The sequence below is a fragment of the Heterocephalus glaber genome, unplaced genomic scaffold (genome assembly GCF_053883595.1).
Source record: "Heterocephalus glaber isolate CG9 unplaced genomic scaffold, H.glaber_assembly_v1.0 deba00001428, whole genome shotgun sequence".
In the NCBI taxonomy this organism is placed as follows: domain Eukaryota; kingdom Metazoa; phylum Chordata; class Mammalia; order Rodentia; family Bathyergidae; genus Heterocephalus; species Heterocephalus glaber.
The window spans coordinates 21,492,191-21,514,392 of record NW_028258293.1 but is presented as its reverse complement, the minus strand read 5'-3'; the positions used below and the strand labels follow the sequence as shown (position 1 = coordinate 21,514,392).

Below are 22,202 nucleotides of genomic sequence, written 5' to 3'. Positions count from 1 at the left end.
GAATGGCTGCTATCAAGAAATCAACCAATAACAAGTGCTGCCGGGGTTGTGGGGAGAAAGGAATCCTTCTCCATTGTTTGTGGGAGTGCAGACTGGTGCGACCACTGTGGAAATCAGTATGGAGATACCTCAAATAACTAGGATTAGAAGTCCCATTTGACCTAACTATTCCTCTGCTAGGTATCTTCCCAAAAGAATTAAAAGAACCATACCACAGTGATATATATGCTCACCATGTTTATAGCGGCACAGTTTGTAATAGCTAAAACTTGGAAACAGCCCAAATGCCCATCAGCTGAAGATTGGATAAAGATGTGGTTTTTCTATAAAATGGAGTACTACTCAGCCATAAAGAACAAGAAACTAGAAACATTTATAGCTAAGTGGATGCACATTGAGGCCATACTCTTAAGTGAAATAAATATGACACACATGTGTAAATACCGAATAGTTTCTCTGGTGTGAAAAAGTAAAAGTGTAAACAAGGATAAAAATGTATAACTGATATTGTGAAATAGGAAGAAAAGGTCTAAAGGAGTAGGGGAAGTGTGAGGGGTAGGAGAAAGAAAAGAAGGGAAAAGAAAAAATACGAGAAAAGGAAAAAAACGGAAACAAAGTCTTTATAAATAGGGAAGGGAGGAGGGATTGAAGGGATGGCAGGGGAATGGGGAAAAAATAAGAACCAAGATACATCATATAATGGTAAAAGACCCCAATAACGAATGTAATTGTATTGTATACCTAAAATGTACCAATAAACTTCATGAAAAAAATTGAAAAATAAAAAGCATCTAGAGAAAAGTAATAATACCTACAAAGAAAAAAGCATTTTGACCCACCATCAGAAAATTAGAAAGTTAAAAGGCACTGGAACATCTTTAATGTGTGGACAAAAAATTCTGTCACACCAGAATCCCATAAACAGAAAAGATATCTTTCAACATTTCAGGCAAAGTAAAGACATTTTCAGATAAAAGAAAACTGAGAAAATTCATCACCAATAGACATTAGGTACAAGAAATGCAAAAGAAGTTCATCAGGCTGAATGGAAATGATAACAGGTGGCAACCTGGATTTCCAGGAAAGAAAGAAGAGCATCATAGGGCCGGGGATTTAGCTCAGTGGTTTCGCCGCCTGCTGCACAAGCGCAAGGACCCGAGTTCAATCCCCGGTACCAAAAAAAAAAAAAAAAAAAAAAGAAGAGCATCATGAATGGTAAATATCCAGATAAATATAATGGCACTTTTTCCTCTTGCTTTCTTCAAAATACACATGGCAGTTTAAAGTGAAAATTATAACACTTTTTGTGGAGTTTATAATTATGTATATATAATACATGTTACAGGATAAACGCAGAGTAAGAGATGAAGGGACCCAAATTAATATGTTTGAAACTGAATTATTTGTTATAATTAGGTCATTCTCTATAGAAAAAGGTTGTGCACAGCATAGCCAAACAGTTATAGGCTCTAAGGAGAGTAAAACAAAAGCCAAGGTCGGGAAGGCATTTAAGGGATCACTAATACATCCCTTCAATTATGAGAATCTGGCTAAGCCAGTGGTGAAACCTTAATCCACAATGAGTGATCAAAATATATGGTGAATGTTTGAATTAGAAAAGGTTATTTCCATTAAAGACACATTGCCATTAATACCTCTCAAAAATTTGCTTCAAACAAACTCATTTCATTGTTCTTACTCTTTTGTAAAGTATCTTTACAAGGCATGATCAAAAGTAGAGTGAATGCTGCTGCCAATTCCCACTTAACAGAAAGGCAGGCTTGTAAAAACATTACAGTGAGTCCTCACCACCTTATTTTCCAGATGGCACTTGCAAACTTCTAGCTCTTCCCCAAAGTCAAAATGACCATGAAAGGTAAGCATTTTGAATCAATTCAAGACATCAAGGCAGGCAAGACAGCATAACTACGGTAAAGGCACTTATAAGAAAGGATCCCCAGAACTGCTTCAGAAAATGGTAAGAATTGCCAGGCACGGTGCTGCATGCCTGGGAGGCTGAGGCAGGAGGATTGCCATGAGTTCAAGGCCAGAACAAACCTTGTCTCACAAAATTCAAAAAGAAAACGGCAGGAATGATTGAGGAGAAATGGCGATGTATCTTTTACTGTTAAGAAATGCCTTTAAATTTTAACACACACTGTATGTTTCAATCATAGTTCCTATAGAGGAAATATAGTCCATGCTAGGCTGGACTTAAGGCTTTGGACTGAGTTTGTGTCTATTCCAAAAATCTTCATAATTCAGGGACCTTAGGCTCTCTGAGGTCATGTTCTTCTCATGGCATGTGGAAGAAATACAGGAGAGCAAGCTAAATCATGCAAACACTTTCAAGGTCTCTGTTTAACATTCCATCAGCCAAAGCACAACACTAGCAGGGTGCAAGAAGAGCCTTCCTCTATAGGGGGAACTGCAAATGCAAATGGCAAAGGGTGTGAATGTACAAATCCCTTTTGGGAACAGATTAAAAAATTTGGACTGATAATCCAATCTACCACAGTACTGAAGGAACCTCACAAGACTCAGGGGTCAAACATGGTTAGAAGCATGACCTTATCACCTTTGAAAATGGTATTTCTTGGCTTGTTTAGTAGTTCATTCTCACATCTACACTCAAAGGAACCTTGATCTAGCCAGGAAAAAATACATAAATTGTAATAATAGTTAATGTTAATATTGTGTGGTAAGAGTGTTACATGCATGACATTATTTAGCCCTATAACATTGCTATTCATATTCAAATGAGAACATGAAGGCCCACAGACTTGCCCAGTATCATAAAGCTTGTAAGTAGTGAAGCCAAAATTTGAATCCAGAGAACCTAGATCCTGAGTTCATGCTTTTTTGTACATCATTATGGTATTTTAAGTGCTTGGGCACATATGCCACATTGGAGGACTTCAATATTTGGAATATAAAAGTATACCAAAATTATATAAGTGCCCTCAAAGTTTCAAATTTTCATTGATTCACATGGACTAAAAAAGTCTAAAACTTAATGGTTCAGTAAAATAAAATTTTATCCTACTCAACTAAAATGCCAAGAAAATTGAACTTTTCCTCATTAAAACATTATCAACGTATCACAGTTCAACTACTTAATTTAAATACTTAAATTTAGAGAGGAAGGGGCTTCTGAGCTGCTGTCCTGCCACTCTCAGGTCAGAGGAAGAGGCTTCCGGGCCGCCATCCATTCTGCTGCTCCTGGTCTAGAGGAAGGAGCTTCCAGGCCGCAGTCAGTCCCACCACTCCTGACCCAGAGGAAGGGGCTTCTGCGCTGGCATACTTCTCCCTGCTGCCGTCCCAGAGGAAGGGGCTTCCGGGCCACCCTCTGACCCACTGCTCCCGGCCCAGAGGAAGGGGCTTCTGAGCCTCCGTCCCAATGCTCCCAGCTCAGAGGAGGTGAGCCCCCCGGGGGGCCAACAGCATCCCCACCCCAGGTCAAACTGAGAAGACACATAAACAAGTCTCAAAACCAGACTTCCAGATCACCTACAGCAACCCCAAAGGGAAATGAGATGGAACACTCTGATATTCAACCACCTGGACTCCCTGAACTGGCAACAAGAGGATCTGGAAAAAATGAAATCAGAAATAATTTCTCAGATAACAGCAGAGATTGTGCTTGTAGTGCAAGACATGATTAATAAATCTAGAGAGGAGCTGAGGAACATGATGGAATCCCAACATAGGAAACAAATGGAATCCATAAAACAGATGCAAATAGAATTCCAGGAGATGAAAAACTCCACTGAAACTCTACATAGCAGAATGAGCCAATGTGAGGACAGAATTTCAGATGTAGAAGATAAGATTGCAATTAGTGACCAGGAAAAGAAAAATTGCTTCAAAATTATAAGGGAACATGAGAAATCAATCCAGCAGCTGCTAGATGATGCAAAGAAGAATAACATAAGACTGATTGGAGTCAAACAAGAAACAGGAGACAGTACAGGTGACATAAAAAAACTGTTCACAGAGTAATGGCAGAAAACTTCCCAAATAGGGGAAAAGAACTTGACATACAGATAAGTGAGGCATATAGGAATCCAAATAGCCTTGATAAAAAAAAATCTACACATAGGCATATAATTGGTAACATTCCAGAAACTCAACAGAAGAACAAAGTTCTACAATCAGAGAAAAGAAACAAATCACATACAAAGGAAAGCCCATCGAATCACAGCAGATTTCTCAACACAAATCATCAAGGCAAGAAATGCTCAGAGTGACGTATTCCAAACCCTAAAGGAAAAGAGCCTCCAACCCAGATTGATGTACGCTACAAAACTATCTTTCAAAATTGATGGCGAAATAAGATACTTTCATGACAAAGTACACCTTAGGAACTTCATGAATACCAAACCAGGACTCCCAAAAATTTTACATAATATCCTCAGAACAGACAATGAGGATCACAACCCCAGGAAGCAGAGCAGAATGAACTCATCGGGCACAACAAGAAATTAAATGTAAAGGGGGAGAACCCAACAAAAAGAAAAAGTCATGGCAATGATAAGTCAATACGTATCAGTTATAACCATCAATATTAATGGTCTCAATTCACCAATCAAAAGAAACAGACTGGCAGAATGGGTCAAGAAAGAAAATCCAACAATATGCTGCATACAAAAAACATACTTAATTCAAAAGGAAACTCATAGACTGCAAGTTAAAGGGTGGAAAACAATACTCCATGTGACAAGAACCCAAAAAAAAGGGGAGTAGCTATCCTCTTTGCAGGTCAAGTAGATTTCAAACCAACACTGATTAAGAGAGACAAAGAAGGACACTACATCCTTGGAAAGGGAAGAATCCAAGAGGAAGAGATGACAATCATAAATATGTATGCACCAAACACAAGTGTGCCCAACTACATAAAACAAAAATGAACAGACATGAAAAGTCATATATGCACTAGTACAATTGTAGTGGGGGACCTCAATACCCCACTGTCACAAATAGATAGATCAACTAGACAGAAAATAAGTAATGAAATACTAGAACTCAATCAAACTCTTCAACAAATGAACTTAATAGATATTTACAGAGTGTTCCACCCAATAAAATCAGAATACACATTCTTCTCAGCTGCACATGGGTCGCTCTCCAAAATAGAACACATACTCACACATAGAACATGTTTAAGTAAGTGCAAAGGAACTGAAGTTATCCCTTGTATATTATCAGACCATAGTGTGATGAAATTGGAGATCCATAGCAAAAGAAACTCAAAAAATTTCATAAACACATGGAAAGTGAACAACACACTTCTAAATAACCAATGGGTCACAGAGGAAATTAAAGAGGAAATCAGACAGTTCCTTCAATTAAATGACAATGACAATACAACATATTGGAATCTATGGGACACAATGAAAGCAGTCTTATGAGGGAAATTCATAGCAGTGAATACTCACACTAGGAAAACAGAGCAAGCCCAATTACACAACCTGGTGCTGAACCTCAAGCTTCTAGAAAAATAAGAACAGGACAAACCCAAACATCATATAAGGGAGGAAAGATCAGGGTAGAAATCAATGCAATGGAGACTAAAAGAATGATACAAAAAGAAAATCAATGAAGCCAATAGTTGGTTTTTCAAAAGAATAAACAAAATTGACAAACCCTTAGCCATCCTTATCAGAAAAAGGAAAGAAAAGGCCCAAATCCATGCAATTAGGGATGAAAAGGATGAAATTACAACAGACCCAGCAGAAATACAGAGGATCATCAATACCTACTTCAAGAACCTATACCCCAGTAAGATGTAAAACACAGAAGAAACGGACAGATTCCTAGATACGTATGAATTACCAAAGTTGAACAAAGAAGACCTAAAAATTCTAAACAACCCAATATCAATTGATGAAATTGAAAATATAGTTAAAAATCTACCAACTAAGAAAAGCCTGGGTCCTGATGGCTTCACTGCTGAATTCTACAAGACATTTAGAGAGGAACTGCTGCCACTACTATTTAAACTCTTCAATGAAATTGAAAGGGAAGCAATACTCCCAAATTCATTCCTGGAAGCAAGCATCACCTTGATCCCCAAAGCAGAGAAAGATCCAACCAAAAAAGAGAACTGTAGGCCAATCTCACTAAAGAACATAGATGCAAAAATCCTTAATAAGATACTGGCAAACAGAATGCAGAAGATCATCAAGAAGATCATACACCCTGATCAAGTGGGATTCATTCCAGGGATGCAGGGATGGTTCAACATACACAAATCAATCAATGTAATACACTGTATCAATAGAGCCAAGGACAAAAATCATATGATTATCTCCATAGACGCAGAAAAAGCATTTGACAAAATCCAACAAGCATTTATGATAAAAAAAAAAAACCCACACAAAATTAGAATAGATGGTCTCTACCTCAAACTGATAGAAGCCATGTATGAAAAACCAACAACCAGTATCACACTAAATGGTCAAAAACTGAAATCCTTCAGACTAAAATCAGGAACAAGCCAAGGATGTTCACTAGCACTACTCCTGTTCAATATAGTTTTGGAATCATTAGCCATGGCAATTAGACAAGAGAAAGAAATAAAAGGAATAAAGATAGGAAATGAAGAAGTCAAATTGTCATTATTTGCAGATGACATGATACTCCACGTAGAAGCCCCCAAGAACTCCACCAAAAGTCTTCTAGACTTAATAACCAAATTCAGTAAAGTACCTGGATACAAGGTCAACACACAAAAGTCAATGGCTTTTCTCTACACGAACAACAAACTCACTGAGAGAGAAATAGGCAAATAATTCCTTTCACAATACCATCCAAAAAACTGAAATATCTAGGAATCAACCTAACGAAAGAAATCAAAGACCTCTTCTCTGAAAACTATAACACTCTGAAAAGAGAGATTGAAGATGATAATCAGAAAATGGACAGACATCCCCTGCTCCTGGGTAGGAAGGATCAATATAGTGAAAATGGCCATACTTCCAAACTGCTATATAGATTCAATGCAATTCCAATTGAGATTCCAAGCAGCATACTTCATGGGCCTTGAGAAAATAATTCAAAAATTCATTTGGAACAAGAAGAGACCCATAATAGCAAAAGCAATTCTAGGTAACAGAGACATGGCAAGGGCATCACAATCCTCAACTTGAAACTATACTACAAAGCTACTGTAATAAAAACAGCATGATACTATGAAAGAAACAGACCTGAGGACCAGTGGAACAGATTACAAGATACAGAAACAACTCCAGACACACTCAGCCATGTCATCTTCAATAAAGGACTGAAACGCCCTCACTGGAGGAAAGATAGCCTCTTTAATAAACGGTGCTGGAAAAATTTGGTTTCAACTTGCCAAAGATTCAAACTAGACCTATATCTCTCACCATGCACTAAACTAAAATTGAAATGGATTAAAGATCTAAATATGAAAACAGAAACGCTGAGCCAGCTGGAAGAGAGGTTAGGTAGAACTCTTGAAGACATCAGTGTAGGAAAAGATTTTATGAACAAAACCTCAGTTGCCCATGAACTAGCACAAACAATCAATAAGTGGGATCTCTTCTTATTAAAAAGCTTCTGCACAGCAAGGGAAACCACCAGCAGTGTGAAAAGACAACCCACAATGTGGGAAAAAATCTTCACCTGCTCTTCCTCAGACAAAGGTCTACTATCTCGAATCTATAAAGAACTTAAAAAGATCAGACCTCCCAAATTTTAAGATCCAATCTGAAAATGGGCATCTGAAATGAACAGACATTTCTCAGACAAAGAAGTAGAAATGGTAAATAAACATATGAAAAAGTGTTCCACATCACTGGTCATTTGAGAGATACAAATGAAAACAATGCTGAGATTCCACCTCACCCCAGAAAGAATGGCTGCTATCATGAAATCAACCAATAACAAATGCTGGCGGGGCTGTGGGCCAAGAGGAACCCTGCTCCACTGCTGGTGGGAGTGTAGACTGGAGCAACCACTGTGGAAATCAGTATGGAGATACCTCAAAGAACTAGGACTGGAAGTTCCATTTGACCCAGCTATTCCCCTGCTGAGTATCTTCCCCAAAGAATTAAAAGAATCATACCACAGTGATATATGTGCACCCATGTTCATAGCAGCACAATTTGTAACAGCTAGAACTTGGAAACAGCCCAAATCCCCATCAACTGGATAAAGAAAATGTAGGTTTTTTATAAAGTGGAGTACTACTCAGCCATAAAAAATGAGAAATTAGAGACATTTATAGCTAAATGGATGCACATTGAGGCAATACTCTTAAGTGAAATAAACAGGACACTCATGTGTAAATACCGAATAGTTTCTCTAGTGTGAGAAACTGAAAGTGTAAATAAGGACTAAAAGTTATAATGGATAATGTGAAATAGGAAGAAAAGGGGCAAAGGGGAAGGGGAAGTGGAAGGGGTACGGGAAAGGAAAGAAGGTAATGTAATTAATATGCGTAAATGAAAAACTGGAAACAAAGTCTTTGTAAATAGGGAGGGATGGAGGGGTTGAAGGGGGCCCAGGGGAAGGTGGAAAAATAAGAACCAAGAGAGATTATGTAAAGGTGCAAAATTTCCAATGATGAATGTCATTATATTGCATACCTATAATGTACCAATGATTAGAATGAATACTTGATAATGTGAAATAGGAAGAAAAGGTCCAAAGGGGTAGGGGAAGTGGGAGAGGCAGGGGAAAGGAAAGAAAGGAAAGAATAAACTATGAGAAATGGAAAAAATGGAAACAAAGTCTTTGTAAATAGGGCAGGGTGGAGGGGGTGAAGGGAGGGCTGGGAATGGGGAAAAAATAAGAACCAAGATACATCATGTAAAGGTACAAGATCCCAATGAGAAATGTAAATGTATCGTATACCTAAAATGTACCAATAAAAGAATTTTTAAAAAATACTTAAATTTAAACATGTCTTGTCTATGAAGAAATGCTGTATGAACATATTATCACTTATGAAAATAATTTTTCAAAGTTTCTAAGGCATCTTGCCCCTCTACTTCTTAGCCTAAAGTATCTTCTATAGGTACTCTGCCTTATGATACTAGAAAGGCACCATTTTCAGGCAAGAGAAAAATAATCACAAAGAAAATAATCACAAAAATATTCCATTTTCACTAAATAAATTCATTCAAGATTATTCAAAAACCAAATTGATAACTAAAAGATTTCTCAATTACGAAGAATTTTGTGATGCAAACATAATTTTATAGGATCCAGAGTTATAGTCCCTTCCTCCTTGGTTACAGAGAGGTACATTACACATATTCATTTATCTCCAATTACTTTCAGAGATTATGAATAATGAAAGTATGTCAGCTCATATCAGAAATTATGAAGGACCTCATGTTGAAAGCATGCTACTGCAATAAGCTTTGGACTATCCAGTGTCTCATCTGAAGATGAGTAAATGGTGTAGGAGTAAAAGTTTGGCCTATCTAATAGAATGGACTAAAACTCTACCTTATGGAATCTGGAGGGTTACTAACAACAAAACTTCACTGTGACGTCCTCATCATGTAAGAAACAAAATATATCTGAGAGAACATTTCTGTTTTCAAAGTATCATTACTTTAAAAAGGTAGAAGTGAAAACACCTAGACAAATGCCACCTATTTGAAAACAAAATTTAAAAATATAATGTAATGCTTTAGTCCAAATATGAACAATAAAATGCAGACTGTATTTTTCACAATGTCCAAGGCATATGAAACTAAAGTACTGTTACCTGGGGAAGGAGAAAGGTGCTTAGTTCAAATGTTTTTGCTTTAAACAGATTTCTACTTACTTTCTTTGCTAGTTTCCCAAGAGCTCTGCCACTTATCTAAATGTGTGATTATCCTGACTGGTGAAAAATAGAAAATCAGAAACTCTACATGGATTTATGAGATTCTCCAGAAGAGAGAATAATGATACAATGGAAAGCTGAAATTGCTGGGAAGCTTCCCTTTAAGTTAAAACCAAATTTCAAATATTCTAGTGGAAAAATAATTATATATTTCATTAGTTTATTAGGCATAAATTATTCATATTCACAATATGAATTCAAAATTCAAATTATTCACACCAAAGTGTCTACATAATTTAATTTTAACAAAATTTTTCCATAATTTTCTAAGATTCATAGAAAAATTTTGATAAAACTAAAATTTTGAATAAAATTAAAATTTGACCTTTAAGAACACTAGGGTCAGGGGTTTAGCTCAGTGGTGCCACTGCTGGCCTTGTAAGCTCAAGGTCCAGAGTTCAATTCCCAGTACCAAAAAAAAAAAAAGAATATTAATTAGTGTTTGGATTTTCTGTAGACTCAAGAGTACATGGTCAACTCTATTTTTGGTTATCATTTCAGAATTTTTTGACTGACATATAATACACTATGTGTATATATTTATAAAGTACAATGGTATGCTTTGACTCACATATTATTGAATAACGGTCAACTCATAGAAATTAGCATATCTAGCACCTTTAACTTTTATCTTTTTTTACAGTGACTATAATCAATATCCCTTCTTCTATTTTATATGTTGACTATGTCTCCTTCAACTCTACTGTATACATGTATTAGTTCCAGCAGAATGTTTAGGGTTTTCTTTACACAAGACCATGCAGTCTGCAAACAAAGAAAGTTTAATTTCCTCTTTTTTTATTTTTGGATGTCCTTTATTTCTTTCCCTTGCATATTTATTTTGCCTATGATTTCTAGTACTATGTTGAACACAGTGGTGAAAGTGGGTGTGACTGTTAATCCTGATATTTCAACTGTCATTGCATTAAGAAGTGCCTCACAGATTAGTAGAGGATGCTCCTGGGTATGTCTGGGTGGGGTCATGGAGGCACGGCCTTGGGTACTATTTATGGTCCTTCTGGCACTGTTCCCTTCCTTTGCTTCTTGGCTGACATAAATTGAGTGGCTTTGCTCCACATACCCTTCTGCCATGATGTTTCTACCTTAGAGCCTATCAACCATGGACTGAATCTCCTGAAATATGAACAAATAAACTTCTCCCTCCTCCTTTAAGTTGAAGATGTTGGGTATTGTGTCCAGCAAGAGGAAAGCTGACTAATATAGTGGACATCTTTGTCTTGTTCCAGATATTAGAAGAAAAGCTGTCAATTTTTCCTTATTCAATATACTACCTATGAGTTTGTTATATATGGCCTTAATTATGCTAAGGTACATTTCTTCTATATCTAACTTACTGAGAATTTTATTAGAAAGGGATGTTGAATTTTATCAAATGCTTTTTCTGTACCTATTGAAATGATCATATGGGTTTTGTGCTTGATTCTTTTAGTGTAGTACACCACATTTATAGATTTGCTTATGTTGAACTATCCTTGCATTGCTGGTATGAATCCTGTTTGATCATAGTGAATGATGTTTTTAATGTGCTGTTGAATTCAGTTTATGAGTATTTTGTTGAGGATGGGTTTTCCTGGATCTATGTTAATCACATATATTGGCCTATAATTTCCTTTTTTATTTTATTCTTATCTGGTTTTGGTATCAAGGCAACGCTGGCTTCACAGAATGAGTCTGGAAAATATTTTATGAAGAATTGATATTAGTTCTTCTCTAAATATTTGGTAGAATTCAGCAATGAAGCCATTAGGTCTTGGGCTTTTCTTAATGGGGACTATTTAAAGTTACTGATAAAATATCATTGCTTGCTATTGATCTGCTCAGGTTTTCTATTTTTTCTTGATTTAATTTTGGTAGTGTATATGGGTCCAGGAGTTTGTCCATTTCTTTTAGGCTTTCCAACTTGTTAGTATGTAGTTGTTCATAGTAACCTTTTAGGATCCTCTGTATTTCTGTGGCATCAGTTGTAATGTAATCAGTTTCATTTCTGATTTTAAGAACTTTCTCTCTCTTTTTTTTTAGTATACCTAAAGCCTTGTTGACTTTATCTTAAAAAAAAAAAAAAAAAAAACAACACTTGGGGCTGGGGTTTTAGCTCAGTGGTTCCATTGCCTGCCTCTTGCAAGCGCAAGGTACAGAGTTCGATCCCTGGTAACAAAAAACAAAACAAAACAAAACTCTTGGCCAGGCACAGTAGCTCATGCCTATAAATCCAGCACCCTGGGAGCAAACGTGAGAGTTGAAGACCTTCATTTTCATTGATATTTCTTTTTCTTTTTTTTTTAGTTTCTATTTTGTTTATTTCTGCTCTGATCTATACAATTTCTTTCCTTTTATTAATTTTGGGTTTCATTTTTCTTGTTTTTTTAGTTTCTTGAGATGCATTGTTAGGATGTTAGGATGTTGAGCTCCTTCTACTTTTTGTGATGTAGGTGTTTATTTGTATGACCTTCCCTCTTGGAACTGGTTTTGATGTATCCTGTAAGTTTGACATTTTCATTTGTTTCAAGAAACTTTAAAATTTTTCTTTTAATATCTTCAGTGACCCATTGGTTATTTAGGAGCATGTTGTTTAATTTCCACATATTCACAAAGTTTCCAGAGTGCCTCCTGTTGTTGATTTCTAGTTTCAGTTCATGGTTGTCAGAAAAGATATTGGATATGATTTCAATTTTTAAAACTTGTTAAGACTTATTTTGTGACCTAATATATGACTTATCCTGGAGAATGTTCCATGTGCAGTTGAAAAAGAGTATGTATTCTGTAGCTATTTGGTAAAATCTTATTTTATTGGCCCCTTATCACTGAACAAAAGCATTGTTTTTCTCTTTTTATAGTTTGTTTTTTTCTATACATGTACATAACACATCTTTTTAAAAATTAATTTTATTGGTGCATTGAAGGTATACAATATAATGACATTCATCATTGGAAATTTGCACTTTAACATAATCCATCTTGATTCTTATTTTTTCCCCATTTCCCTGCCCGGCCTTCAACCCCTCCACCCCTCTATATCTACAAAGACTTTGTTTCCATTTTTTCTTTTTTTCATATTAATTCCATTCCCTTCTTTCCTTTCCTCTACCCCCCCCATTTCCCCCTCCCCTTTGCACCTTTTCTTCCTATTTCACATTATCCATTATAACTTTGAGTCCTTATTTACACTTTCAGTTTCTCACACTAGAGAAACTATTTGTTATTTACATGAGTGTCCTATTTATTTCACTTAAGAGTATCGCCTCAATGTGCATCCATTTAGCTATAAATGTCTCTAGTTTCTCATTCTTCATTGCTGAGTAATACTCCATTTTACTAAAAAAAACACATTTTCTTTATCCAGTCTCCAGTTGTTGGGCAATTAGGTTGCTTCCAAGTTTTAGCTATTACAAACTTTGCTGCTATAAACATGGGTCCACATATATCACTGTGGTATGATTCTTTTAATTCATTGGGGAAGATACCCAGCAGGGGAATAGCTGGGTCAAATGGGACTTCCAATCCTAGTTCTTTGAGATATCTCCATCCTGATTTCCACAATGGTTGCACCAGTCTACACTCCCACCAGCAGTGGAGTAGGGTTCCTCTTGCCCCACAGCCCTGCCAGCATTTCTTATTGATTGATTTAATGATAGTAGCCATTCTTTCTGGAGTGAAGTGGAATCTCAGCCTTGTTTTCATTTGCATCTCTCAAATGACCAATGATGTGGAACATTTTCATATGTTTATTTGCCATGTCCACTCCTTTATGTGAGAAATGTCTGTTCATTTCAGATGCCCATTTTTGGATTGGGTCTTTAAATTTGGGAGGTCTGATTTTTTAAAGTTCTTTATAGATTGTAGATAGTAGATCTTTGTCTGAGGGACAGCTGGTGAAAATTTGTTCCCACATTGTGGGTTGTCTCTTCAAACTGTTGGTGGCTTCTCTTGCTGTGCAGAAGCTTTTTAATAAGAAAAGATCCCACTTGTTGATTGTGCTAGTTCACAGGCAACTGAGATTTTGTTCATAAAATCTTTTCCTACACCAATGTCTTCAAGAGTTCTAACTAACCTCTTCCAGCTGGTTTCTGTTTTAATATTTAGATCTTTAATCTGTTTCGATTTTAGTTTAGTGCATGGTGAGATACAGGTCTAGTTCTAATCTTTGACAGTTGAAACCCACTTTTTCCAGCACTATTTAATTAATTTATTTATTAATTTATTTTTTGGTACCAGAGATCGAACTCAGGTCCTTATGCTTTCGAGACAGGTGGCATAACCACTGAGCTAAATCTCCAGCCCTCCAGCACCATTTATTCCATTTATTAAAGAGGCTATCTTTCCTCCAGTGAGAGTGTTTGGCTCCTTTGTCAAAGATGAGGTGGCTGAGTGTGTCTGGAGTTGTTTCTTCATCTTCTAATCTGTTCCACTGGTCCTCAGGTCTGTTTCTTTGCCAGTACCATGCTGTTTTTTATCACAGTAGCTTTATAGTATAGTTTCAAGTTGGGGACTGTGATACCCCCTACCTTGTCTTTATTGCTTAGAATTGCTTTTGCTATTCTAGGTCTCTTCTTGTTCCAAATGAATTTGTGGATTGTTTTCTCAAGGTCTGTGATGTATGCTGCTGGGATTTCAATTGGGATTGCACTGAATCTATACAGCAGTTTTGGAAGTATGGCCATTTTCACTATGTTGATTCTTCCTACCCAGGAGCAAGGGATGTCTTTCCATTTTATGATATTGCTTCAATCTCTTTATTCAGAATGCTATAGTTTTTGGAGTAGAGGTCTTTATTTCTTTTGTTAGGGTGATTCCTAAGTATTTTAATTTTTTGGATGCTATTGTGAAAGGAATTGATTGTCCCATTTCTCTCTCAGTGAGTCTGTTTTTCTTGTACAGAAAAGCTATTGATTTTTGTGTGTTGACCTTGTATCCAGCTACTTTACTGAATTTGGTTATTAAGTCTAAAAGACTTTTGGTGGCGTTCTTGGGGTCTTCTATATAGAGTATCATGTCATCTGCAAATGATGACAATTTGACTTCTTCATTTCCTATCTTTATTCCTTTTATTTCTTTCTCTTGTCTAATTGCCATGGCTAATGTTTCCAAAACTATATTGAACAGGAGTGGTGATAGTGAACATCCTTGGCTTGTTCCTAATTTTAGTGCGAAGGATTTCAGTTTTTGACCATTTAGTATGATATTGGCTGTTGGTTTTTCATAGATGGCTTTTATCAGATTGAGGTAGAGACTGCCTATTCTAATTTTGTGTAGGGTTTTTATCATAAATGCTTGTTGGATTTTGTCAAATGCTTTTTCTGCGTCTATGGAGATAATCGTATGGTTTTTGTCCTTGGCTCTATTGATACAGTGTATTACATTGATTGATTTGTGTATGTTGAACCATCCCTGCATCCCTGGAATGAATCCCACTTGATCAGGATGTATGATCTTCTTGATGATCTTCTGCATTCTTTTGCCAGTATCTTATTAAGGATTTTTGCATCTATGTTCTTTAGTGAGATTGGCCTACAGTTCTCTTTTTTGGTTGGATCTTTCTCTGCTTTGGGGATCAAGGTGATGCTTGCTTCCAGGAATGAATTTGGGAGTATTGCTTCCCTTTCAATTTCATTGAAGAGTTTAAATAGTAGTGGCAGCAGTTCCTCTCTAAATGTCTTGTAGAATTCAGCAGTGAAGCCATCAGGACCCAGGCTTTTCTTGGTTGGTAGATTTTTAACTATATTTTCAATTTCATCAATTGATATTGGGTTGTTTAGAATTTTTAGGTCTTCTTTGTTCAACTTTGGTATTTCATACATATTTAGGAATCTGTCCATTTCTTCTGTGTTTTCCATCTTATGGGTGTATGGGTTCTCGAAGTAGGTATTGATGATCCTCTGTATTTCTGCTGGGTCTGTTGTAATTTCATCCTTTTCATTCCTAATTGCATGGATTTGGGCCTTTTCTTTCCTTTTTCTGATAAGGATGGCTAAGGGTTTGTCAATTTTGTTTATTCTTTTGAAAAACCAACTATTGGCTTCATTGATATTTTTTTTTTTTGTATCATTCTCTTAGTCTCCATTGCATTGATTTCTACCCTGATCTTTCCTCCCTTATATGAGGTTTGGGTTTGTCCTGTTCTTATTTTTCTAGAAGCTTGAGGTTCAGCACCAGGTTGTGTAATTGGGCTTGCTCTGTTTTCCTAGTGTGAGTATTCACTGCTATGAATTTCCCTCATAAGACTGCTGTGTCCCATAGATTCTGATATGTTGTAATGTCATTGTCATTTAATTGCAGGAACTGTCTGATTTCTTCTTTAATTTCCTCTGTGACCCAGTGGTTATTCAGAAGTGTGTTGTTCAATTTCCATGTGTTTATGAAATGTTTCCAGTTTCTTTTCCTATGGATCTCCAATTTCATCGCACTATGGTCTGATAATATACAGGGGATAACTTCAACTCTTTTGCACTTACTGAAACACATTCTATGAGGTAGTATGAGGTCTATTTTGGAGAACAACACGTGTGTAGCTGAAAAGAATGTGTATTCTGATTTTTGTGGAGTGGAACACTCTGTAAATGTCTGTTAGTTTCATTTGTTCAAGATTTTGATTGAGTTCTAGTATTTTGTTGTTTATTTTTTGTCTAGTTGATCTATCTGTGACAGTGGGGTATTGAGGCCCCCCACTACAACTGTATCAGTGCTTATTTGATTTTTCACATCCCTTAGTATTTGTTTTATATAGTTGGGTGCACTTGTGTTTGGTGCATAGATATTTATGATTGTCATCTCTTCCTATTGAATTGTTCCCTTTACAAGGATGTAGTGTCCCTCTTTGTCTCTCTTAATCAGTGTTGGTTTGAAATCCACTTGATCTGCAAAGAGGATAGTTACTCCTGCTTTTTTTGTGTGTTCCTGTCACATGGAGTATTGTTTTCCACCCTTTAACTTTCAGTTTATGAGCTTCTTTTTGAATTAAGTGGATTTCTTGTGTGTAGCATACTGTTGTATCTTGCTTCCTGACCCATTCTGCCAGTCTATTTCTTTTGATTGGTGAATTGAGACCATTAACATTGATGGTTATAACTGATATGTACTGACTTATCCTTATCGTGACTTTTTTTTTTGTTTGATTCTCCCCCTTTGCTTTTAATTTCTTGTCGTGCCTGATGGATTCATTCTGCAGGGTTTCCTGGGATTGTGATCCTCATTGTCTGTTCCTAGGATATTGTGCAAAATTTTTTGGAGTCCTGGTTTGATATTCATGAAGTTCCTAAGGTGCACTTTGTCACGAAAGTATCTTATTTCTCCATCAATTTTGAAAGACAATTTTACAGGCTACATCAATCTGGGTTGAAGGCTGTTTTCCTTTAGGGCTTGAAATACATCACTCCAGGCTTTTCTTGCCTTGTGGGTTTGTGTAGAGAAGTCTGCTGTGATTCTGATGGGCCTTCCTTTGTATGTGATTTGTTTCTTTTCTCTAAGTGCTTGCAGAATTTTGTTCTTCTGTTGGGTTTCTGGAATCTTAACTATTACATGCCTATGTGTAGATTTTTTTGATCAAGGCTGGTTGGAGTCCTATACGCCTACTTATCTGTATTTCAAGTTCTTTTCCCCTATTTGGGAAGTTTTCTGCCATTACTTCTGTAAACAGTTTTTTTATTTCATCTGCACTCTCTCCTATTTATTCATTGACCCCTATCAGTCTGATGTGATTCTCCTTTGCATCATCTAGCAGTTGCTGGATTGATTTCTTGTGGTCCCTTACTATTTTTATGAAATTTTTCTTTTCCTGGTCACTAATTGCAATCCTATCTTCTATATCTGAATTCTATCCTTGCATTGGCTTATTCTGCTGCATAAACTGTCAATGGAGTTTTTAATCTCCTGGAAATCTGTTTGCAACTGTTTTGTGGATTCCATTTGTTTCCTATGTTGGGATTCCATCATGTTCCTCAGCTCCTCTATTTTTTTTAATCTGTGTCCTCTCTAGATTTATTAATCATGTCTTGTACTATGGGCACAACCTCTGCTGTTGTCTGAGAAATTATTTCTGATTTCACTTTTCCAGGTCCTCTTTTGTTGCCAGTTCAAATATTCCAGGTGGTTGAGTACCAGATTGTTCCATCTTGTTGCCCTTTACAGTTGTCTTAGGTGATCTGGAAGTCTGGTTTTGAGACTTATTTATGTGTCTTCTCATTTCAACAGATGCACCCTGTTACTTTTGTTTGTTTGTTTGATACCGGGGATCAAACTCGGGTCCTTGCGCATGCACAGCAGGCGGCAAAACCACTGAGCTAAATCCCTGGCTCACCCTGTGCCTTTGTTGAGGTAACCTTTTGCTCACCCAGTGGTCTTCAATTCTCAGCAAGCCACTGAGCAGCCTTTACTCTGCTGCTCCCCAGTACACCAATTCCTGGGTTCAGAGTGGTGGCCTTCTGGATCCCTGAGCTAACCTGTTGTCTGGGGGCGCTTTTGGGTGAGGCCTGTGCACACTTGGGATGTTATCTAGGTGTACCTCTCACTGGGGCCCCTATGTAGCTATTATCTGGGAGGGCCTTGGCTGGGAGCTGTATACCCCAGTTCATGTTGTCTGTGCAGGCTTCTGGCTAGGGTCTCCACACACTTATCAATGGTATCGGGACAAGCCTCTGGCTGTTGCTTGCATGCCTGTGTAGCTCTTTTCCAGGCAGGCCCTTGGCGGTGGCTGATGGTATGGAGGGTCTCTGGCTGAACCCTGTGCACCTGTGCAGCTCTTTTCTGGATGGGTCTTTGGCTTGGGCAGGTGTGCCTGAGCCTCTGGGGTCGGGGTGCAGCCCTGGCTGGTATGCAGAGCTGCTCCCTGGGATCTGTGTGCACTTATGGTTGGAATGGCGGGCCTCTGGCTGAAGTTTGTGCACCTGTGCAGCTCCTTTCTGGGTCTCTTTTTATAGTTTTTAACTTGAAGTCTACTTTATCTGCTAGAAATATAGCTACACCTTCTCTGTTTTAGTTCCATTTGCATAGAAGATCTTTCTTCATCCATTTACTTGTAGTCTGTGTGTGTCCTTACTGGTGAAGAGAGCCTCTCACAGTCAAAGTCTTGATTTTTATCCATTCTGCCATCGACCTTTTAATTGGAGATCTTAATCCATTTATATTTAAGGTAATTATTGAAAGGAAGGAACTTATTACTGCCATTTTATTGCTTCATTTGTCCTTTTTGGTAGACCTTTGTACATTTCTTCCACTTTTACTGTCTTCCTAATATACCTATTATCGATTTTTTTGTGTGGTTACTATGGGGCTTACTAAGCATATCTCATAATTGGTAAAGTCCTTAGGCCACCAAAGCTTGCTTTCAGGGTCTCTAGGAAGCTAGGCTGCTTGCCTTTTTTCTCCATTGAGGTGTGGCAACTGGTTTTGTTCCTCTATCTGGCAAGACCACTAGTTGTGCTCTGCTGTTAGGCTGAGCTCCCAGGTAGGCACTGCAATTGCCACTAATCCACTTGGGCCACAAGATGTGCTTCTTAGCGTGGTGTTGGTCTTGTTCCTCCCTGGGTGGGTTCTATAAGTGGTCTCTGAGGCCAGGAGGAACACTGTCTAAACTCCCAGGTATAGCAGAGCCAGTGCCTATTAGTGGTTGTAATTCACAGTTTTGGTAGTATCCCTCCCTGGGCAGTTCTACAGGTGTCTTTGCAGAAAGCCCTAAACTTCCAGGTGTGGCAAAACTGTGCCTCATTATTTGCTGGTCTAATTCCGCTCTAGGCAGGGTCTGGAAGTGTTCTTTGTGGCAACAAGAAACACTATTTAAACTCCAAGGGTGGCATGTTAGTTTTCAGGATTTGCTGTGGGGATGTTCTCCTTCCCTGGGCAGTCTCAGTTTACAGAGTAAGGTTATACTTGGGAAGAGATCATCTAGAGATTCACACTAAGTACCTACCTCTTCTGGGAAGTGCTTCTGAAGCAAGGAGACAGGAAAAGTTAAGCAGATAGGACACAGGTCCTGAATAGTTAACTTAAAGTAAACTAAAAGTCAAGGCCTAAGTGAGTTAACATACCAGAGGGCCAGAATAATTAACTTAAGCAAACTGACTAGTGGACATCAAAGGTCTACCCAGAGCATCCCTGCTTTGTGTCACATTAACTGATCTCTAAAACTGTATAAAAGGCCAATGTACTTAAACATCTATAGTTTTCCACTATGGAAACCCCTCCCCAACAAGCAAGGACCTTTTTCTAATAAACATGTTTGGTCATTCCCCACCCCTTGCTGCTTGCTGTTTTGTTGGCTTCAATCTTTTTTGCCCCAAAACCAGAACCCAAGAGCTAGGAGAGAGGTGGTCACACTTCTTTCAGATCAGCTTTGCCAATGGGTTATATTTGTAGCTAGTAGCTCATCAAGGGCCACTGCTGGCAGGTGTGCTGTGTTTTCACTAAACATGATGTGCTGGTCTCTGTGGTCTCTACCTCTTTCTTTGTTTCTATCTGGCCCTGGGTAGTTTAGCTGTGCAGTTTTCCCTAAATTCCTCATAAGTTGAGAAGAGAATGGGCTCCTCAAGAACATTTCAGAAGGCTAGAGAAGCCAGGTAACTGCTTCCAGTGTTCTCTTTTCCTCTGTAGAAGCTGTGGGCCTTGAGATTTCTCTCTATGTGATACTTTGTCCCCTTGGAAGAGGAAGAGGGGTGATGTAGTCCAAAGCAAGACTGTTTTTCTTACCCTATCAATGCAAATCTTTATTCAGTTCTGTGGAGCACACAGGTCTTATTCCCATGTTTTGAGGATTTAATCAAGGTATTATTTTTGATGGATAGGTGCTAGCTGATCTATGTGTATTGGGGAGGGGGTGGCTGGGACCATCTATTCAGCCACCTTAGTGATACTATTGCATTCATTTCAGAAATTTTATATTCCACAGTTTATTGTTAATGAAGACTAAAACACCAGAACTAATTTAACATAAACTTAATCCAATACAATTATTAAAATAATATATTAAAAATTATTAGAATCCATGTGTTTAGACACATGGGAAATGTTTTTTTTAAAGGGTCAACACTTTTCAGAAAAATTCCCCAACAATTCAAAATATTCCCCCAAGATACCATGGCCCAAATCTAAGCAAGGCAAAATTCTTTAGAGAACAATGAACGCAAATTCCTACTCATCTTGCAGGAATTCCCACTTTAGCATTTGCAACAAGCAGCTTTCCAAAGCCTCCTTGAATACTTTCAGTGACTGGCAGTAGGGGTTTGGTACCCTTAGCCCAGCCTTTTCCATTGCTAGTAAGCCCTGATTATAGACAAAATCCTTCCTGTGGGTAAAAAAATATATTCTTAAGATCTGTATTCTAAAGTTTTCAACCTATATTCTTAAAATTTTTATATTCTTACATTTTCAAGCCACTGGCTATAGTTATAGCATCCATAAATAATTCAAATTCTAATTTTTCTGTTTCCTAGTTGAAGTAATTAAGAACAGTGTAAGTCACATTACTTTGTAATTTGCAGGAAGTCTGGGAAGATGGGGAAGGGATAACAGCAATGGAAGACCTTTGGTTCACAGGGGTATTTTATGTCAGATTCCATGACAAACATAGATATAATCCAGGACTACAAAAAAGAATGTGTATACCCAAGCATTTTTGTGTGTTTGTACATACATATATCTGTGTAGATGCTTGTGTAAAATGAGTGCAGTGTGTTTAATGTATATGTGGATGTATATGTGTATATTCATGTGCTTATGTAGATGTATGTTGCCAAGTCGGTAACAAAAATCTGCCAACTATGTTCAACAAGAAACGCAAACATAGGGCTGGGGATTTAGCTCAATGGTGCCGTGCCTGCCTGGCAAATGCAAGGTCCTGAGTTCGATCCCTGCCTGGTACAGGGAAATAAAATGCGAACATGGAGTTTTAGGATACTGTTTTTAAAGAAAATATAAATTACACACAACTAAGTAATACAGAAGTTGTTACCAGACTAGACAATAAGAAGGGAATTCAAGAAGCTTACACTTGTGTTATGGTAAAAGTACAATTATTTTAAAATATATAAATCATGTTAAGCTTATTATCTAGACATTTACTATCTAGTGATGAAAAAACTCCCAAACAGTAAGTCAAAATCAGCCAATAGACTACCAGGTCCCCTTCTGCAAATTTCAGACAAGGTTTGTAGCATGCGCTACACTTTGCTGGGCCTGCTTCAGGGTTCGCCCTGTCAGTATCTCTTCACACTGCCTGTCTCCAGGCTGCAGGCAATTGACAAGGAGCCACTCTTCAAAGCAGTCTGGGATGTCTTGAGGAGAACACAACCTACTGGCAGGACACTTATTTTAAATAAAAGCTAAAATATAT

The 22,202-nt window shown here is 37.5% G+C and overlaps 1 protein-coding gene across 9 annotated transcripts in view; it reads right to left on the bottom strand.

Moving 5' to 3' along the window:
• The window catches only part of Stk33 (serine/threonine kinase 33), a 214,655-nt gene that overhangs the window by 9,661 nt on the left and 182,792 nt on the right, over nt 1-22,202 (bottom strand). The window lies entirely within an intron of this gene.